We start from the raw sequence: 6,000 nt of genomic DNA, 5'->3' as shown, positions 1-6,000 counted from the left end.
GACACCCCGGGAAATGCCAATCAAACTTCCCCAGCAGGGAGAAACGTGCTACGGCCTAGGTAGGTTACGATTTCTGGTTGGGTTCAGTGACGCCGTGGTTTTTAGCACGTGTGAGCAAGCCGTGCTTTAAGGATACATGTGTGGCACCCCGTAGCCCGCGGGGCAACACTAAAATCCTCTTCCACATATTCAACCTCCGAGTCCGTTCCCATCAGGAGCCCCGCTCGATGCGCAATTCTCCGCGTGTCGTTCATCCCTGGCGTTTGCTTTTTCCGACGTCACTTGATAGACGCGTGGATCGCCAGGTGCTGCCTCCGCTATAAACGTTTGGGCTCCGAGGCTTGTGCTCGGCTGTTATTAGATTATTATCCGATTAACAGAGTTGGAAGGGACCTTATAGGTCATCTAGTCCAACCCTCCGCTCAAGCAGCCAAGGTTAAAACCAGTGACACCTACAAAGCCAAAGGTGGGATCCTCCCTCCATCCGCAACCTGCGGGTACAGAAGTCCTGGCCGAGTTAAACTGCTCTCACCCCACTAGGAACTTACTCGCACCCCCAGAGGCATCTACCGGTAGTCGCTAAGACCGAGAGAACGGGAGGAAAACTGCTATTAAAATCCTCTTCTCAGCCACTAGATGGCAGCAAAGAGAAACAGAAAACTCTCACGGTGCCGAAAACTCTTAGGACGCTGCCTTATAACTGCGGTGCAGCAGCTTGCTTTCATAGCACACAGGCTGTTCTCCGTGTGTTGCTGCTGCTTCACAAGCCCCTTTCACTGGGGACTGACTGGGGTTGTGTGATCTGGGCCCCATCGGTGCTCCGGCTTGCTTGGAGGTCCCAAGAACTAGGCTTATTGGATGAAACTGCCATTTTTCCAAGAAATCTTTGAATCGCAAGTTGCTTTAAAAAGGAAGGAGATAGGCGTGGGTTTCTTTGTTGTTGTTTTTTAAACAGATGGAAACAGATGTTTTAAATCGGCGACGTGGAGACCTTGCCTCTCTTTCGCTAGCAGGAAGATTCCCGTTTCCGATTTAAAGCGAATCATCTGTCAATCCAAATGGACCACTTTGGCACGCCTGCCCTTCTGTGCTGGTGCGAAATGGAGGGGGGTGGGGTTGAATCCAGGACTGATTACAGAGTAAAGAGAGAGAGAGAGAGAGAGGAGGAGGAGGAGGAGGAGGAGGAGGAGGAGGAGGAGGAGGACTACACGGCCAAAGACGTGGGAACTCTTTTGGAATGTATCCCAATTATAGCTGGTGGCAGCGGCGCAGTCGTTAGAATGCAGTATTGCAGGCTGAGTCTGCCCGCTGCCAGGAATTCGATCCTGACCGGCTGGAGGTTGACTGGGCCTTCCATCCTTCCGAGGTCGACAAAATGAGGACCCAGGTTGTTGGGGGGGGGGGGGGGGGGGCGGGAGGCAATACAAGGTGACTCCGTCAACCGCTTGGAGAAGGCTGTAAAGCACCACGAAGCGGTATGTAAGTCTAAGAGCTCATACCTCGCAACGTTTCAGGGAAATCTAAATCCTAAGGCGCCCTGGCTGGGATCCTGTTTGCTTGCACAGCTTAGGCAAAACGAGGGAGCAGATCCTGCACCGAAAGTCCATGATATTGGTGATTATTTGGGGGTGAAAATGTGTAGAATTCACCACCGCAGCCTAAACGCTTTGGTTGCAAAAGAATCCATGCATGTTGCATGTGTTAGGATGGGTCGCACTGTCAGCCAGATGTTCAGGCCGGATTTCGTCCACCTGTATAGTCCTAAATTAGTAATATTTTTTTAATTGTCAGGTGTACAACAAATGTATCATGGGATAGCTAGGCAGATGTTGTCGTATGGTGGTGTTAAAAGCTATGGATGTAAGCAGGATGTAAGCCATTCCGAGTAAAGCTGCCGTTTGCAATTGATTGATTGTTGTTGTTGTCGTCATCGTCTTTCTGGACGGCGCTCCTTTCTCTCGCCTACGTCCCAGTTAGGGAGGCTTCGATTGGCGACTCCGATGTCAACCCAACGACCATAAACCCCAATTCTTAATCCAATTCGCATGGTAGATCTGGCCGAGATTTCAACTACGTCGTCGCCCGTTTGGGCAGCTGAAACACGGCGCCAGGCAGGTAGGCAGGCTCCAAACGGAGGTAGCATCCATCGCGCAAGGCTAGGAACGTTTCCCCGGAGATTAAAACCCGCGCAACTCCGTTGATGTCTTCAAGACCCGTTTATGGCTCGGATAAACTTGAGTCCGATTGCGCTTCAGGTAGCGCGGCGCTCCTTAAATGGCCCAAAAAGGTTAACGGAGATTTCCCCACATCCTTAGAAAGCAACTCTTGTCATCTTGGAAGACACCCCACCCCCCGGGCGCCCTTCGTCGCCCTCGCAAGGCCCCCGATCCTCTGCTTTGGCTGGATGGAAAGCCCAATGAACGGAGGGGGGAGGGAAGGGGGTGTCTCCTGCTTTGGTTGCAAACCTAAATTTGGGGGGAGGGGGGGAGGAAAGTGTTTTCCATCCGGAGCGTTTTCAATGGCGCAAAACCATCCGGTGTGACTAGAGTCCCGTTCGGCTGCCTTTAGGATCGCCTACTCGGATCCCAGCCAGGGCGCTTTGGAATTTAGATGTCCCCGAAATGTTTCCAGGTGTGAGCGCAATGCACTATTTAGGGATAAAAAATTGGGATAAATTCCAAAAAATAAAACCTGAATGACCTGTCTTGTAAAGAGAGTTTCCTCTTTTCCCTCCTCCTCTTCCTCCTCCTCCTCCTCTTCCTCCTTCTTTTCCTCCTCTCCTCCTCCTCCCCCTCCTCCTCCTCCTCCCCCTCCTCCTCCTCCTCCTCCTCCTTTCCCTTTACTCTATAATCAGTCCTGGATTCAAAAAGTTTCACCCATTCCAGGCAGCAGAGGGTGGATCTGAGGTGATCCCGCTTGCTTTGTTCTTCCAAACGGTGGGAAAATCTGGGCGATTTGTCCGGACGCGTCTCCGCCGGGGCTGAGTTCCAGAACTGGCGCCGGAAGAATTTTTTTTTAAAAAGGAGCGGGCATCTTGCAGCGGCGGGATACGATCCGCTTCGGGCAAAATCGCCCAGGAATCGAGCGAAGGAAACCCCTCCCTCCCCCCTCCGCTAGTCAGATCTTTTACTGTCCGTGGCCGAAATTATCCCCAGGAATTTCCAGTTAAGAGCAGGACTTTTCTAGTAGTTTGGCTGGTCCTTCCTCACGGGATAAATGCGACAAGGAAGGACCGAGTCTGCCGCATCTTCACAGGCGAAACAGTTTCCCCTCCTACAGATGCTTTTTCAAAAGGCACCTGGGCTTTCTTGGTTTACCTTGAGGACGTTTTGCTTCTCCTCCAAGAAGCTTCATCCGTTTCCTTTCAAGCTTCTTGATTATTCTCCTAACAGGAGAAACAGTTTCCTACCTAAAGATGCTTTTTCAAAAGGCACCTGGGCTTTCTTGGCTTTTCCTTGAGGACGTTTCGCTTCTCCTCCAAGAAGCTTCTTCGGTTTCCTTCTAAGCTTCTTGGGATGGGAAACGAAACGTCTTCAAGGAAAAACAAGACAGTCCAGTGGCCTTTTGAAAACAAAAACAAAAACCACTTTTGGGACAACTCGGACGGAGAATCTCCATAAGATAGTTTCCCATCTTCCGTTTCCGGGGAAATAAATCATTGCCCACCTCCCCCCCCCCTTTTCCTAAATAAATCCTGGGCCACGCGCGAGTGCTTTGCAAGAAAATAAACTCATTTATTGTCAAAGCATCCAACATACCCAGATAAACTATAAAGTCTTCATCTCTCTTCTTTTTTTGTTCGAGGGGAAAAAATGAAAAGAGGGGAGGGAAGGGAGAGGAGTGTGGGGGAAAGAAACACGTAGCTATTCAGACTTCATTTCACTGGCACAAAATTACACTTTGTACTGTATTTAAAAGCAGATTCCCTATTTACAGAACTTAAGACATTTTGCACCGAAGTCCTTAAATCTTTTTTTTTCTCCATGTGAAACATGCACTTCCCCATCGGGAACATAAAATGAATTCAAGTCTTTCTGGATTTTATTACTATTATTTTTGCAGGAGGAAAAAAAAAACAACACTTCATCAAATAACGCAGAAAAGCTTTGCATCCATTTTCCTTATTTTTTTTTAATTTTGCTTTATATCTAAAATAAATTTTTACCCTTACATATAGTTATTACAGCTAAACCATAAGTGCTTCATAATTTAAGTAGAAACGTATGACAAATGCATCAATATGTTGCAATATATGACATTTTAAAAATGTACTTTTAAAAGTTATTTACTTTTTTGGGGGGGAAGTGAAAATGCGTGCATTTGAAACAAAAGGGAGGGGACCAACCCAACCCCTCCCCTCTCTCTTATTATTATTAGTATCGTTATTATTATTTGCAAAGTAAACATATACACAGGCATAAAAAATTTCAAGAGTGGTTTTTGGATGCTCTACTTTTGTGGCCGTCCACAATGCCCCAAATACATTTAAAAGCTTTCAAAACTCAGAATGACTGCAATTTGGAAAGGGAGCGGGAACTTGGAGGGTGCACTTGTTTACTTTAAAGAAAGCCCAATTCGGCCCCATGCGGCTGTCCTCAAAGTAAACATGTACATATCATCCAGTGGGTGCTTCCCCCCCCCCCAAGAGGCAACTGGACTTTGCGGTTTTTTTCTTTGAAGAGATTTCGCCTCCCATCCGAGAAGCTTCTTCAGATCTGACTGGATAAGGAGTCAGAGCTGAAGAAGCTTCTTGGATGAGAAGAGAAAGGTCTTCAAAGAAAAACCAACAGTCCGGTTGTCTCTTGGGGAGGGGGGGGAAAGCACCTTTGGGACAACAATTGTGGCCTTGGATGACTGAGAATCTCCACAGACATCAAGCATGTACGAAGTTTCATGTCAAAATCTGTGAAAGCAGAAATGCAGACTGCAGAAGTAGTTCTAGCTACCAAAACCTGCTTCGTTTTCTGCTGTGCTCCAGTACCAACTGTCAGTTGTTGAAATGGTTACTTATGGATCACACACAAGTGCGCGGTTTTAGATCTACCTCTACCAATCCCCTTAGGTTTTCACTTACAGCAGGGGTCGGCAACCTTAAACACTCAAAGAGCCACCCAGGTCCTAACCAGAAGCCCCCCCCCCCATTCAATTCTGAGCCAACCAGAAGTCCGGTCCCCACCATAAAGTCTCCTCCTAGAGCGGCATCCTTTTTCCGTCTACCTGTCCTAACCGAAAGCCCTATCAGTTGTGGAGCTGACTGGGCGACAGGGAGCTGTAGCAGAGGGATGGAAGAGCCACATGCGGCTACAGAGCCACAGGTTGCTGATCCTTGACTTACAGGGAGAAATCCTTCAAAGCTAGGTTCATAAGCTTACCGTACCTCTTTCTACCTATGAACTCCCTTTCCTCATTTACCATTGTCTCGATTTATGTAAGGAAACTTACATAGCGGGTCACATTCTTTGCATCTTTGCATCTAAAGAGAAATATGCTTATTTATTTACGTGCATATTCCTAATATAGCAATGGAAACCTCATCACAACTCCCCTGCCCTAAATATCTATAGGGCTGGCTTGGTAATTTCCTACAATTTCCGTTCCACTGGAGCAGTGCATCTAAGAATAAAGTCCATGAGTGTAGGGAGATCAAAATGACACCTGAATGGGGCTTTGGAAAATGTTCTACTCCATGCATTTTTCTTCTAGCCAATGAGGCCAATAAAATATGGTTGCATGAGAGACCCAGACGCATAGTCCCAGAATCTGCCCATCTTGTTACAGAGAAAGAAAACTCTAGACTAGGTTCATTCCGTTGCACATCATGGTTTCTTGATGCCGTGATTGAGTGAATTCATGCAATGTCACAAACTACCCTGGCTGGGTTTACATAAAGATGGAAACATACAATATAAACCACTATAACCAGCCACATTTCAACTTAGTCCAAAGCAGAAATCTCATCTCAGACTTTCTCTAGGTTTCTGTAGCACAACAAGCCAACAT

The sequence above is a fragment of the Natrix helvetica genome (assembly GCF_964273705.1).
Source record: "Natrix helvetica genome assembly, chromosome: 7".
NCBI lineage: Eukaryota > Metazoa > Chordata > Lepidosauria > Squamata > Natricidae > Natrix > Natrix helvetica.
Note: the sequence above shows the minus strand (reverse complement) of the source record.